The sequence below is a fragment of the Pelobates fuscus genome, chromosome 13, assembly GCF_036172605.1.
Source record: "Pelobates fuscus isolate aPelFus1 chromosome 13, aPelFus1.pri, whole genome shotgun sequence".
Classification (NCBI taxonomy): domain Eukaryota; kingdom Metazoa; phylum Chordata; class Amphibia; order Anura; family Pelobatidae; genus Pelobates; species Pelobates fuscus.
The window spans coordinates 75,944,691-75,966,774 of record NC_086329.1 but is presented as its reverse complement, the minus strand read 5'-3'; positions in this window follow the sequence as shown (position 1 = coordinate 75,966,774).

The following is a 22,084-nucleotide window of genomic DNA, read 5'->3' as shown; positions in this document are numbered from 1 at the left end:
AAAACCTCCATCAGCTCTAAGGTTCAGGAAACAGGCTTTAAGATCCTCACGCGCTGGTATAGAACCCCTGACGTTGTACACCGTATAGACCCGGGATCCCCTAAGGAATGCTGGAGATGCGGTAGCGAGGACGGTTCCTTCCTCCACATTTGGTGGGCTTGCCCCGATATTGTGCCTTTTTGGACGCAAATCAGAGAAGCCATCCGTCTCATAACAGACATCACCCTCCCCTTTCACCCTCTCACCATGCTATTACACCACACGGACATGTCTATCTCGGCTTACAAGAAATCCCTGGTCAGACACCTCCTGACTGCAGCCTTAGTATTGATTCCCACCCAGTGGAGACAAAAGGGTGCACCCACCTTCCAGCGGTGGCTAGACAAAGTAGGGGAGATACACCACATGGAATCACTCACGGCCGCCCTACAGGGCAGATTGGAGAAGTGCGACCGCGCCTGGATGCCATGGCTGTGGTACCTCATGATGGACGGGATCGGGAACCGTGGATCCTCCTCCCCCCCCCTCGTCCCCACCCCCCCACTCCTCCCCTCCCCCCCCTGCTCACCTGCATTAAAATACCGACCATATGCCGCCCACACCTTGCTCTGCCCTGGACACCTGTCACTCATACCCAGACCTCGGACACAGAACTGTTGACCCATCACATCCTGGTCTGTACGGCCTCCCTCACGTTAGTTCGCCGACTGGACGGACTCTGACTTACCCAGATTCCTTGACCGCTGGAACTGACGACCCCTACCCATAACCGCCAGACTGCTCCGTAGCCGCCTCCCGACTTGGTATCGGGACATAGGCGCATACCTTTATCCCATCACTTGGTACCCCATGCCCCGTTCGCTGACTGTCACAGTTTGCACTCACGTAAAAGGAGTTCACGACCCACATTACGACTGAGCCGAGTGACCCCACATGTGATTCTTACCTGATTTTATTGTTGTCAGCTACTAGACCTAACGGAAACTCCCTAACGTTGGCAGATTCCTGCCCTAAACTCTTTTTGTATTCTACACCCCACCCTTGATTTACCTATGTACGCACCAATGACTTGAAGTCACCCACATCTGTCTTATATTACATACTCCGGACCACAAGCAGACTTCTGTGGCTCCCTGCAGATGCACTAACCAGCCTGCCTATCAGTTGCTTCCTATGTTTATCTAAAAGGCTCCGTATGGGGCTCATTTTTGCTGTAACTCTGCTATGATGTAAACCCCTATGCCACACACCGGAGTTTTACTTATGTGTCTATAATGATAGATGTACCCTTCAGCTAACCCTGTTCACATGTAATGTATACGTTTGAATCTTGAAAATAAAGATTGTCAAAAAAAAAATTAAAAAAAATGATGAAATGAAATAAATATAAAATTGACCACTCACGTGGTGCTGAGCCTTAAATAGCGGCTCAGACTATAAGCGCCTTTTTATAATTTCCTGGAGACCGTAATGCTGGAAAGGCAGGTTAAGTTGATCTCTGTCAGAATCCCCTTGTGTCAATTGATGAAAACCAAGTCAGGAAGTACAGGAACAAACTTTATTTGCATAGCATAGCATATAATGGAATCTCCCAAGAATATTGCACTAATGCGTTTCGACCGTTATGGTCTTTATCAAAGTGCTGTAGTGTGAAACAAATTTAGCGTTTAAATACATTAAAAAAGGCGCGCATTGTGATTTCTTCGCCGGTTTACTTCCTGTTTCCGGCTGTTACTCCTCGTCATTTAATGTCCGGCTTCCGGTCACGTTGCGTGTCACAGGGCATTTCCGGGTCAGCGGTCATGTTCCCTTTGCGTTCCAGCGAAACTCCGGTTCCGGTCAGCATCAATGAGTTTTTCTCAAATATCTTTTGTACCATGTCCATAATGTAAATAAACAGTGTAAAGAACATCTATTTTATACATATTTATCCATGCTTTGTACTGCTATTCGGAACTTTGGTGGGGAAGCTTATTGGAATAAAATATTTTACTAATTTTAACACAGTAAAAATTATTGAAAAGAATTCCATATATATAAGAATATGTCATATCACGGAATATATAAAAACGGAATATATGAAAAACGAAATATATTAGAAACCGATTTTATAAATTAGGAACAATATAAAACCAAGTGAAATATGAATAAAAACAGAATACAAAAAAGGGGAAAATAGGAGAAAGGGAGAGAATATGTAAATGATTAAAATGGACCATAAATAGACAGTAAAAAATACATGTTATAAAAAGAAGTAGTTTCAAAATCAACATTAAGACCTTCAGGGGTCAGGGTATTGAGGTTAAACATCCACCTCATTTCTGCTCTGCTTAAAATTGTATCTTTACATCCCCCTCTCCAGTGGACTTTTATTTTTTCTATGCCTATAAATTGAAGGCCTTCTGGATTTCCATTATGATATTCTAAAACATGTTTGGAAACACTGTGGTTGATAATTTTTTTCTTTATATTATTAATATGTTCCCCTATTCTAACTTTCAATTTTCTTATTGTTTTGCCCACATATTGATAGCCACATGGGCAAGTTAGGAGATATATTAAATTGGTTGTGTTGCAAGTAATTCATGAGTGTATTTTATATTCTTCTTCTGGATTTTAAGCAGAGCAGAAATGAGGTGGATGTTTAACCTCAATACCCTGACTCCTGAAGGTCTTAATGTTGATTTTGAAACTACTTCTTTTTTTATAAAATGTATTTTTTACAACATGTATTTTTTACTGTCTATTTATGGTCCATTTTAATCATTTACATATTCTCTCCCTTTCTCCTATTTTCCCCTTTTTGTATTCTGTTTTTATTCATATTTCACTTGGTTTTATATTGTTCCTAATTTATAAAATCGGTTTCTAATATATTTCGTTTTTTATATATTTCGTTTTTATATATTCCATGATATGACATATTCTTATATATATGTAATCCTTTTCAATAATTTTTACTGTGTTAAAATGAGTAAAATATTTTATTCCAATAAGCTTCCCCACCAAAGTTCCGAATAGCAGTACAAAGAATGGATAAATATGTATAAAATGGATGTTCTTTACACTGTTTATTTACATTATGGACATGGTACAAAAGATATTTGAGAAAAACTCATTGATGCTGACCGGAACCGGAGTTTCGCTGGAACGCAAAGGGAACATGACCGCTGACCCGGAAATGCCCTGTGACACGCAACGTGACCGGAAGCCGGAAATTAAATGACGAGGCGTAACAGCCGGAAACCGGAAGTAAACCGGCGAAGAAATCACAATGCGCGCCTTTTTTTAATGTATTTAAACGCTAAATTTGTTTCACACTACAGCACTTTGATAAAGACCATAACGGTCGAAACGCGTTAGTGCAATATTCTTGGGAGATTCCATTATATGCTATGCTATGCAAATAAAGTTTGTTCCTGTACTTCCTGACTTGGTTTTCATCAATTGACACAAGGGGATTCTGACAGAGATCAACTTAACCTGCCTTTCCAGCATTGCGGTCTCCAGGAAATTCTAAAAAGGCGCTTATAGTCTGAGCCGCTATTTAAGGCTCAGCACCACGTGAGTGGACAATTTTATATTTATTTCATTCCATTCATTTTATACAGGCTATACTATGTCCTTTATTTTATATTTTTAGGACATCCAAGACATATGGTAATATTGCCCGTTTAATATATTTTATCTATTTTATATTTGGTGTATAATTACTTGCTCTCACTATACTATTTACGATATTGCTAAATAGCCTGTGATATCTACTTTATATAAATATATACTTTTCTGTGATGGCTACTAAACCTACAAGACAAACATACCAACTTCTAAAATTGTCTCACATTGAAATGTTATTTTAGTCCTTGATTTTGTGTCCTGTAACTTTCATAATAAGATGAAATCCTACACGTATTATGTAGTCTATAAATCCAGATACATAAAGGAATTTATTGTAAATTACTTTTTGTAAGCCGTACATATTATGCATATATTGTAAGCCGTACATATTATGCATATATTATGCATATTACGCTATCATTGCCAAAACTGTGAAAAAAAAAATTGGTTTTTATTTTCTTATTTTTTTTTTATAATTAATCAGAATTTATCTATGTATATGTGACATCAAATTAAAGCCCCTTTTGCCCTCTAAAAAAAAAACGGTATATATTATGTGTTGGTGCAATAAATGACCGAGATGCAAATCAAATTTAAAGACAAAGAGCAAAATTCAAAAATAGCTTGTGTCCTTAAGGGTAAGACAAGCTTTTGAAGCTGTGTCCTTAAGGGGGTAAAGGGACATGTTAGACACCCATTCTGGAATAACTTGTCTTATAAGGTTTCTTGCAAGCATTATTTTCTTACATTATTTGCAAATAATGTAAGAAATAACATGAATCAGAGCTGCATTCTCTTTGTCTGACACTTCCAAGAGCTGTATGTTTCCCCATAAATCCTTAGTGTGCAGAGGACTATGGGATATATACAGCTCTCTCATAACTTTCTATAAGAGAGCAGAACACAAACCACATTCATGCGCACCCTTCACGCCTGACACATAGATCACCACATTTAATAGCAGCTGGAACCCATTAATTTCTTTTTGACAGAAAAACAACCAACCTCCCTCCTTAACCCAATATAAAAGAAATATCTACAGGCAAATAGTAGGCGCTATATATTTAGTGATAGTGAGTACAAATATTTATTTATTCCAAGTGAAACAATCTTAAAAAAGCTGCACCTTAAAGTGTAAAATAGCTCAGAAAAACACCACTATACAATTGCAAGAAAAATAAGGTGCGCTATGACTTTAAATAACTCAATAGTGTACAATACAATAATAATACTTAATATTATTGTTAAAAGTGCATGTGCAATGTGCAACACGTGAAGAGAAATGGGGTAGCAAGTCCACACTCACAATTTTAACGCCACTGGCGTGGATCACCCCTCAGGGAAAAAATAGAGCAGTAAAAGTCTGCTCTAACTATGATGGCAGAAGTCCTCTTATCTCAGGACTCAGAGACCTTTAGTATTCAGGACAGCAGACAAATCCTTCTGAAGCACTTTATTTGAAAAGAATTTAAAAATAATTCACACAAAGTGATAAAATGTAAAATAGCTTCCAAGTCACCAGTCCAAATGATTCTCCTCGTCCAGCGGTCACGATATGTGCTGTTTGTATCCGCCGGTTAGCAGGTAGTATCACCTCGAGTCAATACTTCCGGGTTTCGGAGCGATCACGTGGTGACGTCGTGCGTGATGACGCGTTTCGCCAGGTTGGCTTCCTCAGATCACATGTTGGATCCTGCTGTCCTGTCGGTTTTATGACGATCTTTCTGGGCGTGGATTTCTTAAGAGAAAAAGTCTATTGGTTCTGGGTCACCTGATGACTCCATAATTTAAACGTCCAGTCTCTATTGTTTTAGGCATATCGCCTAAACGGCACTTTTAGGTTAAAAAATGAAGGCATATAAAAGCTAATACTAGCACTTTCACTTTTGCCTATATAGGAAATTAAAAACATTTCAATATGCAAGAATATTATAAACACAAGCTAAATATAAGTAAATGTAAAATAACCACATATATTGTTATTTTGTATATAATACCATAAAATAGAAAATGTCATACCAGATGTAGTAGCAGCTATATTATAATATCCCACATCCTACTAAATAGAGTAAAATAGATTAAAATCATTATAGATCGAAGAAGTACAGGTAATTGAAGAGTTCAGAAACATCATAAAAAAAATTCATAAAAAAATCTTTTATAAAAAGTTAATCCTTTATAAAAAATTAAAAAGATCAAATTCAATGTTAAGACCCATTGGTTCCAGGGTTCCCAATTTATGGACCCATTTCATTTCCTCTCTACCTATGTGCTGTATATGGTCACCTCCTCGCCAGGATTTTTTAACCTCTTGTATCCCTACAAAGGTTAGTCCACTCGGATCTTTATTATGATATTTTTTGAAATGTGCGGACACACTATGTAGCTCAAAACCCTTTCGTATGTTGTTAACATGTTCGTAAATCCTTTTGTGTAGCGGACGGATCGTTCTCCCTACATACTGTAGTCCGCAGGGGCAAATCAGCAAATATATAATATTTTTGCTAAAACAAGTGATAAAATCCCTAACATTAAACTCGTATTTAGAATGTTTGCTTTTAAATTTATTAATTCCTTTAAGGGTCCTATTTACACTACATTTACAGCCCACACATGTCCCGCATGAGTAAAAACCTTTCTTATTATTACTTAAAAAAGTTACTGGCACTTCTCTTTTGGGGTGATTGAACGTGAGTATTTGTTTTAAATTAGTAGCCCCTCTAAAAGTGATAAACGGTTTTTGTGGAATAATATTATTTAATTCTTTATCCTTTCTTAGTAGATGCCAGTGTTTATTTACAATGCATTTGAGTTTTTGTGAGTCTTTATTAAAATCTAAAACCAGCGGTTGAAGAGTATTGTCGCCACTCTTTTTATTACTATTTTTATGAATTAAAACATCCTGATCTAATTTATTTACCTCCTCATAGGCTTTGAGTAATAGTTCATTTGGGTATTCTTTTTGGGAGAATTTCTTTATTACAGTTTTCGCTTGTTCTTCAAAAATACTTTTATCTGTGCAGTTTCTTCGTATCCGTTGCAATTGCCCTTTGGGAATATTATTAAGCCACGGGGTGTAGTGTCCACTGTTATACAGTACGTAGCTATTTGCATCTACTTTTTTAAAAAAATTCTTTGTTTTTAAAACCCCTTCCTCAACATAAATCTCCAGGTCTAAAAAATTGATGTTCCGTGTGCTAAAATTACTAGTTAGTTGTATGCCCCAGGAATTCTGATTAATTTCTTCTAAAAACATTTCCAAATCTTTTTGGGAACCTCTCCATATAAAAAACAGGTCGTCAATATATCTTTTATAGGAGACCAGGTTCGTCCCCCACGATCCATGAGAGTAGATGGCTTCTTCTTCCCATCCTGACATAAATAAATTTGCGTAGCTGGGGGCGAACCTGGTCCCCATAGCCGTACCCTGTAGTTGTAAGTAAAATTTTGAATTAAATAAAAAGTAATTATTTTCTAAAATCCACTTGATGCTATCTATAATAAAAACTACATGATCATTAGACAGTGTCTTCGATTTTTCTAAACATTTGCGTACTGTATCACAGCCTAAAATGTGAGGAATTGATGTATATAAAGCGGATACATCTGAAGTAACCAGGATATACCCTTCTGACCACTGTACATTTTTTAAAGTTTTTATCATATCTGTCGTGTCTTTCAAATATGAGGGTATATCTTTCACTATATTTTGCAGCCATATATCTACATATTTGGAAAGGTTAGATGAAATAGAACCTATCCCAGACACAATCGGTCTTCCAGGAGGATAGTCAAGGTCTTTGTGCACTTTCGGTAAAGTGTAGAAAACGGGTATTCTCGGAGTTTCTATTTTGATAAATTTGTACTCTTTCTCATTTAAAATTCCTTCTTCTTTTCCTCTGTCTAATAAAATGTCAAGAGATGATTTAATATCTGTCGTGGGGTCTTTCTTAAGTTCCATGTATATTCTTTCATCTCCTAATTGACGGCAACATTCTTTTAGATAGTCTGATGTATTTTGAATGACTATACTCCCTCCTTTGTCCGCTGGTTTTATAATAATTTCTTTATTGTTTCTCAATTGTTGTAATGCTCTATATTCCCTGGGATTTAAATTGTCTTGAGATTTTTTCTTACAATTATCTTTATTTAATTTTTCAAAATCTTCAATGACAGATTTCTCAAACATGTCGATAGCACTGGTTCTATAGTTCTTTGGATAAAATTGTGACCTATTTTTTAACATGGTATGGTTATCGCTTTTTTTAGTATCTGCAAATTATATCATAATAAAGATCCGAGTGGACTAACCTTTGTAGGGATACAAGAGGTTAAAAAATCCTGGCGAGGAGGTGACCATATACAGCACATAGGTAGAGAGGAAATGAAATGGGTCCATAAATTGGGAACCCTGGAACCAATGGGTCTTAACATTGAATTTGATCTTTTTAATTTTTTATAAAGGATTAACTTTTTATAAAAGATTTTTTTATGAATTTTTTTTATGATGTTTCTGAACTCTTCAATTACCTGTACTTCTTCTATCTATAATGATTTTAATCTATTTTACTCTATTTAGTAGGATGTGGGATATTATAATATAGCTGCTACTACATCTGGTATGACATTTTCTATTTTATGGTATTATATACAAAATAACAATATATGTGGTTATTTTACATTTACTTATATTTAGCTTGTGTTTATAATATTCTTGCATATTGAAATGTTTTTAATTTCCTATATAGGCAAAAGTGAAAGTGCTAGTATTAGCTTTTATATGCCTTCATTTTTTAACCTAAAAGTGCCGTTTAGGCGATATGCCTAAAACAATAGAGACTGGACGTTTAAATTATGGAGTCATCAGGTGACCCAGAACCAATAGACTTTTTCTCTTAAGAAATCCACGCCCAGAAAGATCGTCATAAAACCGACAGGACAGCAGGATCCAACATGTGATCTGAGGAAGCCAACCTGGCGAAACGCGTCATCACGCACGACGTCACCACGTGATCGCTCCGAAACCCGGAAGTATTGACTCGAGGTGATACTACCTGCTAACCGGCGGATACAAACAGCACATATCGTGACCGCTGGACGAGGAGAATCATTTGGACTGGTGACTTGGAAGCTATTTTACATTTTATCACTTTGTGTGAATTATTTTTAAATTCTTTTCAAATAAAGTGCTTCAGAAGGATTTGTCTGCTGTCCTGAATACTAAAGGTCTCTGAGTCCTGAGATAAGAGGACTTCTGCCATCATAGTTAGAGCAGACTTTTACTGCTCTATTTTTTCCCTGAGGGGTGATCCACGCCAGTGGCGTTAAAATTGTGAGTGTGGACTTGCTACCCCATTTCTCTTCACGTGTTGCACATTGCACATGCACTTTTAACAATAATATTAAGTATTATTATTGTATTGTACACTATTGAGTTATTTAAAGTCATAGCGCACCTTATTTTCCCTCCTTAACCCGTCAAAAACTTAAAATACTGATTCTTTGTTTCCCAACAATTTTCCTTTACAATGCACAGAACATATGACATCACTGAACCTTTACCTTTATGTTGGAGAATCAACATGCGCAAAATTTCCATTTTTCTTTTGCTGTCATGGAGTATTTTCTGAGCATCACTGAGATGTTTCTGATCCTGTAAGCAGAAAAATCAAATGGATAATTAAGATAAGCCACAACTGGACGTTTAGGTTTATTACCCCACACCACCATGTATACATGAGCTAAGTTTAATTTTCACTGTCCCTTAAAACCCTTTTGAAGAGACAATGAAGTCACCAAGGCGCTTAATCTCAGTGAAATGGCCTGGGTGCAGAGTTCCTTTCCCTTTTAATCCTGCAATGTAAAACATTGCAGGTTTTTTTAGAAGTTATTGCTAGGTTAAGTTCACCTTTAAAGGCTGTCATACTGACAATGATTAGAGGTGCTTCCACAGCAACAAGTAAAAAATCGGTCATGTGTCGCGGAAGCTCATAGAAAAGCATCAGATCTCCAATGCAACCCAGGAGGAACATTGGATTGGACCATCAGGAATGATGCCACGTTTCCTCACTGATGTTGCGGGATGTAGAGAGGTGGAAAAGGTAAGCAAAACTTTACTATTATTTTGTATTGCACATGAGGGGAGGGGGACGATGACATGTATTTGACTAAGATCCAGCGCACTCATCCATTCACCAAATAGCAATCTCAAGGCTCATTTAATGGTCGCTTTTTTTAAAAACACCTAACCTGGGCAAAAATAATGGGAATTTAGTTACAGTATATGATCATACATTGCATAAGCCTGCCACAACGTCAATGTACCCCATTCTTGGCTGGTCCTAATCTAGCAACCTAATGTATGCTCTTATGAGATTAATCCACCTCAACTAGGCAAAAACATTGGAGTTGTGGCAGGCTTATGGCATTGGAGTTGTGGCAGGCGGTTGAGCCCCGCCCCCCGAGTTGTGTATATCTTTGCACTTAAAAAAGTGGAAGGAAGAGCCTTGTACTATTCAGCTGAGAGAGAGCCGTAGGCGAACTCCACAAAATGATGTCTTATAATTTCAGTTCGATCCAGGAGCAGAAAGAGTCCATCAGCTCCCGGATCCCCAGCCTGCTATCAACTAAAATTAGCTAGGATCCCATCACGAGTGGGAAAAAGTCACACATTGCAGAAAGTGGAAGGAGTTTTCTAAAATGTAAATAAATAAAGATATAGTTTATCTTTAAGATGAAATAAAATATGCCAAACATACTTTGGAGCGGACGGTAGAATACGCCTTTATCAGCTTTTCTGCTTCGCTCTTAACTTTGTACTCATCGTCGAGTTGTTTCGCAAAAGTGGCTAACTTGTCCTCATCTGGTGAGGAGCATGAATCACTATCAGAAGCAACTGGAATCTGGGGACCATCTGCAAATTAATAATAAGACAAAATCAGAATTACAAATGGCAGCAGACAGTATCACTCAATCGAGGTTAATGAAAGACAGACATCGAAAAGTAAAACCACGATAGCTGAAGCCAGTCATGATAGCAGCATCTAGTCTACAGTAAGTCACAAAGTGGATATAAAAATGGTGTAAGCAGGTTAATGATGGGTAATTTGGTTACTTTAATGGGATATGTGATATGTATCCAATATATATTTATATATTTACATAACACACACACACACACACACAAAGTGTTTTAATGTACCTGGGTGTGCCCCTGCTCCTTGCTCGATAACATCGATTACTTGTGTTCCGCTGACCTGAAAAGGCAGAAATTAAAAGAATCAGAAAAAGTCTCTTTGCCAGACGAACAGGATCACAAGTTATTTGTGGCTCTCAGTGTGGTTACTATGTGCTGGATTGTCTCCGAGGAATCTCTGGTCCTGTCTGGTGTGGTAGACTCTGCTTCTATTGATCTGGTGCCGATTGCCTGTTCCTGTGCTGCTAGTATTAGTGTCTCAGTGCTGTCTTTCAGTCCGGATATATTTATTATATACATATACAGGATATTTGTGTGTAAGCATCCTAATAACAATACTATATAGTACTTTCACTTGACATACCACTAACTGAAATGAATAAGGGTCAAGGAATCCATACCACAAAAACCGATACAGTAACCATATGCTGTCACTGTGCTTTGGACATTAAAACTGGAGCCATGAAAGGGTTAAATATTGAAGAAAGAATAAAATGATAGACCTGAGTGTAACCTCCCCAGTGTTCCCCATTACTAATCAGATAACATGTGCAATCTGTATTCTCTTTATCCCCCATCCTGGACTACACTGGGGATTTGGTTAACATAATAAAACTCAGTTAATTATATGTAGAACTGGAATCTTATACAGAAAATCAAGTCTTTTACTTACATCACAGCATACACATGGAAAACAGGAAAAAATTGTTCTACTATTTGCCATCTTTAGCTACGTGATCATCACAGCAGCTAAGCAGTGACTACTGTTTAAGCAGTGTGTACTGACTGAACTGTGCTCAGCAAGGATGATGTCACAGTGATGTCACAGCGAACAGTCAGACCATCTGTAGCTATCTCTGCCTTTCTATACTCCGTATAGGAGGAAATGCCCTAAATACCTAAAAATATAAATAAAATGCATTCCCCAGTGGAAATTAAAAGTATATATATACATATATACATATATATATATATATATATATATATAGGGAATAATGATTCAGAGCACTCCAAAGGGCTTGATGAAAAAAGTTTTATCTGTGTGAGAAGATCGACATTTCGACCCGCAGGTCTTTATCAAGATAACATCAAATATAAAATGGTGTCTTTATATAACCACAGTAATTAACAGGAAATTACTTACCCCAATGTGACCGTGATGCCCCACCACCATGTGTAGCCGCTGTGTGATAATTACAATGTGACGTGTAGCATGCGTCGCAAGGTGATGACGTGAACCGTGTGTGTCCAATGAGAATCGTGAATGGGCGTCATGTATCTATGGCAACCACCATTACGTGCGCATGCGTGACGATGTGAAATACGGAACTTTTAAAACCAAGGAAGACAATCTAACGATTATTAATGAATAAAAAGATATTTGTGTAAGGGGCAAATAGCCGTATATGGAGTAAGGATCCAGCATAAGCGTAGGATAGTATAAAGGGAGCAAGTCGGTTGTGGTGTGCCGAGACCGACGATACGGTAGGCCTGTAAATAAAGAGGGCCCACCAAGGAGTAAGAAAGTAAAGTAAATGGAAAGAAAAGAGAAAGTGTTGAAATGAGGAGTGGGTGGGAGGGTCATTCTGATGCTGACCTCAAGCGATATGAGTCAGGTAAGGGGTGTCCCTTATATAGGGGAGTGAATTAATTTAAGCCCCTCCCACAAATACAGGCCAAACGGCCTTAATACTTGTGTAAGGGGCAAATAGCCGTATATGGAGTAAGGATCCAGCATAAGCGTAGGATAGTATAAAGGGAGCAAGTCGGTTGTGGTGTGCCGAGACCGACGATACGGTAGGCCTGTAAATAAAGAGGGCAAAAATGAATAATCAAAGATTTAATACAGTCAACAAATATATACAAATTAACCAGACATTTCCTTAAATGCATTACAGTATTTAATTCCTGGAAGAATTTTGAAGGTAGGAATCTAGGACCGAAAGTGAACACCATTTGTTGTGGGTAGGATAGTATGTTATCTCTACTGTTGGTCCGTGTTGACTCGTTTTGGAATGTGGTAGAGCCAATAGGTAATGCAATATGTGTTTACGTACGTGGGATCGTTGAAGACAATGATCTGTCTGAGTGGTGGTGATGGTAGTGAATTCTCTGGCCTGAGAAAGGCATAAAAGGCAATGTGCATGGCTGGTAATGGCCGACTTGGTAGTATAATTGAATGGTTGTAGATCTAATAGGTCCGATAAGGATGAAAAGTTGGATGGCTATTGGTAATCTCTGAGAGGAACGTGGGAGAATGGATTCCTGAAAACCTCTGAGTATATTCTTGTCTGGTATGATAGCATGAAGTTATGGTAGTTTTGGCCATAGGTTATCCTGTGTTGTTGAATGCCTGTAAACTATATAATTAATGGTGTGTGAGATAGTTTAAGTTTAAGGTGGCAAAAAGAAGCAAAACCTAGGAGAATGTTATGACACAGGTTGAGCTATGTCGTGTTCCAATGAGATTCTTTAAGCCAGGTGAAAAGCTGTGTTATGTGTTCTACAAGTATGGGACGAAAGTGCTAGGTGGGATAGTGCATGCTATGCTGCATGAGTATGTCTAATCCATGATTTTGTCTCTAGAACGAAAGAGTGGCCGTGACTGTATGGGCGGCTGTAGGAAGCGTATGATGAACATGCCTGGAATATAAATTAGACAATTATCGGCAGGGATGTATACCCCTGTCTGGTACATGAAACTGAAATGTGATAAGTGGCCAACCAAGTGAGTTCCCCAGAAATATCATGACCTTATGGATGAGTAGTGGCGATTGTTGATGATATGACCTAGTTGTGCCTAGTTGTCAGAGTAACAACGGATTGATGACCCTGACCATGATTTACCCCATGCCACAGCAGCTGCTACAATGGGGTAGATCTCCCAAAGGGGCTGAGGTGATGGAAAAATTTCCAAACCTGGATGCCATGGCCAACAGCTCCAAAGCAATCGTTCCCGGTAGATCGCTGCCAAACCCGTGGTAGACGCCGCGTCTGACCATCTGGTTGGAGAAGTGTCAGACAATCCTGGAAGGAACATGCTTTTACCATGCCAAGTGGTTAAGAAATTCCCCCCCATGTGCAGGTCTGCTGTTGCTGAGGTGTCTAGGGACATCATCTGATCATCATGTTGGAAGTGTGGAAAAAAGGGGAAAGTACTCTGGATGTGAAAGTGTGGTCTTGTGGTATGATTGGCATGGCAAATTTAAGGAACCTGGTAGGGATTGTAGTTCCTTGCAGTTGTAAGTACTAAGCAGGAGGTAGTGATTGATGTAGATGAGAATGTTCCCTATTTGTCTTGTGGTAACTTGCGTGTATGGATACCGACTCAAGTCATATGCCCAGTAATGTGATGATAGTGTCTGGGCCTTCTGTTTCTTATGGGGTACTGGGACGCCCAAGTGGTCAACCAGACTAAGCTGCCGTGAGGCTTCTAGTGAAAAATATGTTATCTTTGATCAACAAGAAGTCTTCTAGATAGTGTATGACTGTAAGACCTCTGGATATGTTATCATAACCAGCACAGAGTATCTGCGAATATCGATAGTAGTCTAATCTGTAGCTCGAAAGTTGAGCGGGGAAAGGATTGCCCAATTTATGCCATGTAAGTGCCAGTGTGTAGGGTAGATGGTAGCCGTTTACTGCGTTGATGATATTGGTCTTACTTAACCAAGCTTCAACCCATGCTTGAGTGATAGTTATAAAAATAGATCAATGGTGTTGTATAGTAAGAAAACTCATCGGAGGGTATGAGGGAGTTGAGACTTGGGGTAGCGGAGGTGTGTGGTGCCAATAAGTCTATGGTTAGTCTTTGTTTAAGGGAAGATTCCTTGTGACAATACCAATGTGTTTGTGTTTGGTGCCATGCTGTAAATGGTGGAGATTGGAAGACCCCTCTGCAAATCTTGGCTGTGAGTGTGTTTACAGCCAATGCCTTGAAGGTGTGTTTATGATACCTGTATGGGAGCCCTTTGAAGCTCCAGAGCTTTAGTAAATCTACTACAAGTCTGGAAGGGTGATGAGTCAGTAGTGTTGAAAATGCATTGGTGTGTACAGATGGTGAGTACGTTATTTGTAAGTTGTATTGGGACACATGGTTTGTCATGTGCCCTGAACCATTTGAACATATATGCAATGCAACTACTCATATCAATGGTCTCTGGTAGTTCAGAGGTGCTGGTACCTGGAGCCTGAGAGCGCTCGTCCATTTGTTTGGGACAAAATCCCTTCTGTATGGGTACCTGCAAAAATAAACATCTCTACATATTCCAATTGCCAACCCAACCAAGGGATGGTCAGTTCCCGATTTACCTGGAATCCCTGGATCTGACCACCACAGATACATCATCATACATATATATGCCTTGCTTCCCCAATGTGCTGACATCATACGTGCAGGGTTAACGTCTTGTGTGTCATAAGAATTGATTGTACCAGGTAACCGAGTTTTGGTTGGTGCTGGTTGTACAGTAGCGTGAGGCCCAGCCTTGTGAGGGCTGTGGTGACCAACTCGAGATTGCCAGTCTGTCATAAATTTTTTGGCTCATGAGTTTATGAGTGAGGCTAGTATAGCCTGGGTGTCACCTGAGTTGATGTAGCTGGGCCTTCCCCTGCCTCCGTGTTGTCCGTTGATGTATGGAGGAGTTTTAATAACTGCTTTCCTTGCTGTAGCAGGGTAGGGGATTTGTCACCTCCTTAGGTCGGTGGTAATGTGTGGGATCGTCCAGGATCTGATTGCTGCTGGACTAGCAACATCTCCTCTGCTTGAAGGTGTATCAATTCTAGCCGGGGTGCTGGGAAGAGGTGATTCTTCACCATCTTTTTGAGAAATACTTAAATAACAATAAAGACTGCAATTATTATTTGTACCCAGGGTTCTTGTACTGGCTTGCTAGCTAAGCCGTAAGGCGAAACGATTAGGCTTGGTGTTTTTTGGTGACTGGTGAGGCCCTGCTAGTTGCCAAGTGGCTTGAGAGGCTCTATCTATGCTTGGCGCGAGGGGATTTTGAGTGGCCACCGAACGTTGTGGCAGGATGTTGGCCTCTCGGTGACAGTAACCAGAAAATAGGAAGGGGAGTGACAGGTGAGGCCCTCTCTATGATACAATGCGAGGCGGCTAGCTCACGAGTGGCCCGAGGGGTGTATGCCTCCGAGTGTGAGGCGGGGTGTTGGCCTCGCGGGACCACTAACCGAAGCATAATGCAGAGAAAAAAGGGGGTAATACCTATTGGGCCCTAGAACCCTAATTGCCAGTATACTATTACTATTCCAGGGAAGGTAAGAAATGAATAACTACGTGAGCAGGTGTATGTACTTGGTAGTATGGTATTGAACCTGACAATCCCTATAGGTTTTTTAGTAGTAACTGTAACCTGAATGGATAAAACTGTATGGCATAAGGAAATATGGCATAGACCAAGCTTATCTTAATACGTACAGTATATGTGAAAAGTAAAGTGCCGTGATGTGTAAATATTAAACATCGTAGCCATACTGGTTAAATATGTATCCATTTTAACCCATTAAGTGCCGTATGTACAAGTGAAAAAGTGGTCTGTCCCCACCTTGTATGTTGTATGTCCCCTTGCTAGGGGAAAGTCTGTTGTGTGAGCAGCGTGCTGTGAAAAATGTATGTGAACTATATTACCAGTTACGTATATACAGATGCGTCTGCTATTGTGTAATAATATTTGTATTTATACCAGATGTTGATATAGTGCTTGCTATGTGAATTGTTGGATGTCTTATTGAATGGTAAGGGTCAGTGAACATGGTGTTGCAAAATGCAAGTGCACTGGAGATCTGCCGAGTGCCCTATAGGTGGCAGTGTAGTTGGATACTGATTGGTATGTGAAATGTTGTTTGTCTGTTGACCTATAGGTGTCAGTGTTTTGGTGTTTGTAAAACCCCATGAAAATTGTCAATGTACTTGACAGACCTGTAGGTGGCAGTGTTGATAGAACCACTGTTGGTCTTGATGTGAAATGTAAATTATTGTGAATTAAACCTGAAGTTGAGCCCGTGCTGGCGTTTAATTTATGGTTATGTTTAAAACAATCTTGAACACAGAACTCTATAGGATACACCTTATACAAAAAGACGTCCGATCGCAATACAGTGCTACATGCCACCAGCTTCCATCCAGGTGCGCTCAAGAGATCTCTCCCGATCTCTCAATTCCTTAGAGTATTACGGAACAATTCAGATCCAGATAACAGCAAAGATCAGATGGAAACCATGCAACAATCTTTTTTACAGAGGGGGTACTCGCCCCATATACTCAAACGATCATTACAGAGAGCCACTGAGATCTTTCATCAATCTCTGCCTAAAACCTCTACGTCTCCACAAGATCCAGCAATCATCACATTACCATTCCTGTACCACACAGCAAGCGATCGGATTGCGAAGGTGATTCGAAATAGATGGGACCTATTGGCTGCAGACCCTACACTGCACCCTACATTCTCTCACCCTCCCAGGATTGCTTTCAGACGCAACCGTAACCTGAGGGACATTCTGGTAAAAAGTGACTACACCAACCAATACGAGACCAAAAAAGGATACACGAAGATGGGTTGCTTCAAATGCACCAACTGTGTCACTTGTGGACACATGCTTACAGGTCCATCATTCGCCCACCCACACTCAGGAAAACGATATCTCATTAGACATCACATCACCTGCCTTACGGATCACGTGGTTTACCTAATCTCATGCCCCTGCGGTCTCTACTATGTGGGGAAGACGGACCTTACACTACGAGACAGAATGCGGGGACACCGCTCAGGCATTATGACCGCCTTTAGGGACGGCAAAACGGAGAAACCGGTGGCTAAACATTTTTTAGAAGCTAACCATCGACTCCCGACTCTGAAATTTATTGCCATCGACCATATCCCCCCACTGTCCAGAGGTGGTGATCGCTCCAAAAGTCTGCTCCAACGTGAAACGTATTGGATAAGGACGCTTGACACAGTGCACCCCAGAGGCCTTAACGAATATATATCTTTCCATTCTTTTCTGGACAATCGCTAAATGTTGTCTCTCATATCCAGTCTTAGAAGTAATTATCTGCTATTTCTTCATACTTATGCTCACCCATATGGTATATATAGTCATATATTAATTCATTGCCTATACCTGTATGTTATACGTTACATTAATACATTCTTCCCATACCTGGTGTTTCTAGACCTCTACATTCTGTACATATGTATATAGATTCACTACTTTGTCTACTCACTTCCATTCACTGCTCAGGCCTTCTTTTTTGTCCTCTTTTTCCCCCACTTTGTCCACACACACGATTTGGTGTCACTATGTGAATTTTCACTATCACACATATTTTAGTTTGCCCGTTTTTCTCGTTTAGCACTTTTCATTTCCCTGCATTGTCAGGATCCCACACACTTTCTCCTCTCTACTTTCATCTCACTTCTCGTTACTTTTATATATTCTCACCACGCCACATTAGTCACATTCACTAGATCCATTACCATTTCGGTATGTATTATTGATCTATGCAGGACAGAACACTGCTAGTATATTTTTCGCATATATACATTATACTCCTTTTTTAGGTCCCTTTGAGAGCTATATATCTCTTTACGCATGCGCACGCTAAGGAGGTTTCCATGGTTACATGACGCTCCTCCACAATCTTTACGGGTGGCGCATTTTCTACGCTAACATATTAGATATGCATCTGTTGACTAAATCCAGGCTGGGATACAATTTCTTTATATATCTTTTTATTCATTAATAATCGTTAGATTGTCTTCCTTGGTTTTAAAAGTTCCGTATTTCACATCGTCACGCATGCGCACGTAATGGTTGTTGCCATAGATACATGACGCCCATTCACGATTCTCATTGGACACACACGGTTCACGTCATCACCTTGCGACGCATGCTACACGTCACATTGTAATTATCACACAGCGGCTACACATGGTGGTGGGGCATCACGGTCACATTGGGGAAAGTAATTTCCTGTTAATTACTGTGGTTATATAAAGACACCATTTTATATTTGATGTTATCTTGATAAAGACCTGCGGGTCGAAACGTCGATCTTCTCACACAGATAAAACTTTTTTCATCAAGCCCTTTGGAGTGCTCTGAATCATTATTCCCTGCATATCTACGCTCTGCAGCACCAAGGCATTTTTTGAAGAGATAATCATTAAAGGTAGAGTGCCAGATTCCGAATTTGTTTATATATTATATATATATATATATATATATACACACGCACACATATACACATACACACACACAGTGAGGGAAAAAAGTATTTAATCCTCTGTCGGTTTTGAACGTTTGTCCACTGACAAAGAAATGATCAGTCTTTAATTCTAATGGTATGTGTATTTTAACAGTGAGAGACAGAACAGAACAAAACAAAATTGCAGAAAAATGCATGTCAAAAAAGTAATAAATTGATTTGCATGTCAATGAGTGAATTAAGTATTTGACCCCTATCAATCAGCAAGATTTCTGGCTCCCAGGTGTCTTTTATACAGGTAAAGAGCTGAGATTAGGAGCACTCTCTTAAAGGGAGTGCTCCTAATCTCAGCTCATTACCCGTATAAAAGACACCTGTCCACAGAATCAATCAATCAGATTCCAAACTCTCCACCATGGCCAAGACCAAAGAGCAGTCCAAGGATGTCAGGGACAAGATTGTGCACCTACACATGGCTGGAATGGGCTACAAGACCATTGCCAAGCAGCTTGGTGGTGCGATTATTTGCAAATGGAGGAAACACAAAATTACTGTCAGTCTTCCTCTGTCTGGTGCTCCATGCAAGACCGCAAAAACACAAAGCCAAGGCAACAAAGGAATGGCTCAGTCTCCAGACGTTAATCCCATAGAAAATCTGTGGAGGGAGCCGAAGGTTCGAGTTGCGAAATGTCAGCCTCGAAACCTTAATGAATTAGAGAGAATCTGCAAAGAGGAGTGCGACAAAATCCCTCCTGAGATGTGTACAAACCTGGTGACCAACTACAAGAAATGTCTGACCTCTGTGACTGCCAACAAGGGTTTTGCCACCAAGTAGTAATTCGAACAGGTCAAATATTTAGCAAAACATACAAAAAGATGGGGTAGACCGCCAACTCCAAAAGAGGAGGTGGGATCTACTCCAATCCACAGATACCTCCAAATGTAAGTATAGCTAAAAAATGGTGGGGACCTTTTATTGACAATCAAAAAAATATATATAAATTCAATTAAAGTAAAGGCAAAATTGCTAGATAACCAAATGAACTCCAAAACACAACGTGTAGCAATCATGAGAAAAGTGAAAACTTCACCTAGTTAAAATACCCGGTAACTAATGTCATGAAGACAAAACATAGGTAATTAGGGGCTAAACGTAGCTCATACTATATGGGCCTTAATAGATCCCCAAGTAACGTCACGTTAACCACAGACACCTGATGGTACTGTTGGAAACACCTCTAAAGATAGTGAGGACCCAACCCAATAGCCAAACACAAAAATCCCAGTAACTGTAAAGGAGGTAGAAGTCACTGGATAGGTTCCTATGGGTACTGGTCTGGGTACTTAGTGGACCTTACTAAGTATAAGTGGTAAACAGCCGGTATACTGAAGTGGCTGCTAGTAGCTGGGTGCAGAACTCAGTTGATGCATAGAAGTGAACGAAATTGGAAAAAGGGGACAGACTTCCCCCCTAGTGTAAGAAATTGATATGCCAAACTGCAATATTGTATATACCTTTCTGTGTATGTGACTGGTTTCACAAGTTGGGGTCATTTAAATGATAAAAGTGTGATAAGGATCAAAGCTTTCAATTGCATTTTACAACATCCAGCTAAAACAAAAGCTTACATCCCTCCAGCAGTTCTCCTGCCAACCTGTTTTAACATCTAGGTGTAACCATGGAAGTGTGTTTTTTCCCCAAGCAATTCTGTCTAACCTACCCAGAAACCAAGATATCAAAGGGAAAGACTTGTGTAAAGACAGAACTCTCTGGAGAAAGAGGGCGGGATAAACCACTTTTGGGAGGGAAAAGGAATTCTGGGACTTGTAGTTTATTACTCCAAGAATCAGTCTTTAAAAGGACAACATCCAAGGAAGGCTCTCTCTCTCTCACTGTCTCTTTGGAGAGGACAGCGCAGCAAGCAGGGCCATGGTGAACTGATAGAGTCTGTCCCAGATTACCCAAGATGAAGGCACATTGAAATGTTTAAGTATTGCCCTTTTATTATGTATCTTTTGGTTTTGGACTGACTATGGTTATAATGTGTAATGTGTATATCCTTTTAAAATCTAACAGTATCCTTAAATTAATATTAACAATACATTTTATTATACATTTGTGTTTGTGTCTTATTTGTCACACATTCCCTAAAAGAATATCCTTGTAAGAGGGTCATAATTTCTTACACTAGTACATACCAAATTGCACCAGTGAAACCCATATAGGGGTAAAACGCCCTGAATGAAATAGCCTAGAGACACTGCTCCCTAGTATGCCCTAGCCAGCTCACTAACTGAACTTAAAAATGGCAAAGCTACCTGCTGCTTCGAGGCAGCCTCAAGCTATCCCTCATAAGTAGAACAGAGGAGCACAGTCCACTAACTTCGTTAGGTACACATAAGTACAGGCATCATGGTAACCCAGTTAAAGATAAAAATAAAGAAAAAAGAAATAGTTCTAGCAAATAATATGCATCGGCATGGTACAGCTCGAAGCGCGTTTCGGCGTTTACATACACCTTTGTCAAGAGCAAGCCGGTAATTGAGAGGAAGACTCCTTATAAAGGGACGGAGGGAGACCCCTCCCCTTGTCAGCGTCCAATACGGACTGGTGGGTGGATCAGGAGGCAAGACGGGGCGTGTGAAAGTTCCCTCTCCCCGCCCATACTACCAATCAAATGGCGGTAATGAACCACCCCTAAAATAGTCATATCCAAGCTGGAGTTTTTCCAGTTGAGCTATTTTTTTGTGATACTTTTAATTCACTATAACTGAATTATACATAACAGTGTAGAATCGGCCACAGCAATAGGCAACATGCACAACATCAGCTAGAGCACCAGATTGCTCCCACATCATCATATTGCACCTACAGCACTTTCCACATCACAGCACCAGGTTGCACTCACAAAACCTCCCACAGCACTTTATAAATGCCAGCAATAATAATAATAATAATAATAATAATAGAGAGACCCCTCTCCAGGGCACATTAACAGAGGCCATCTCAGTATTAGAGCAGAGCTTTCCAAACTTTTTAC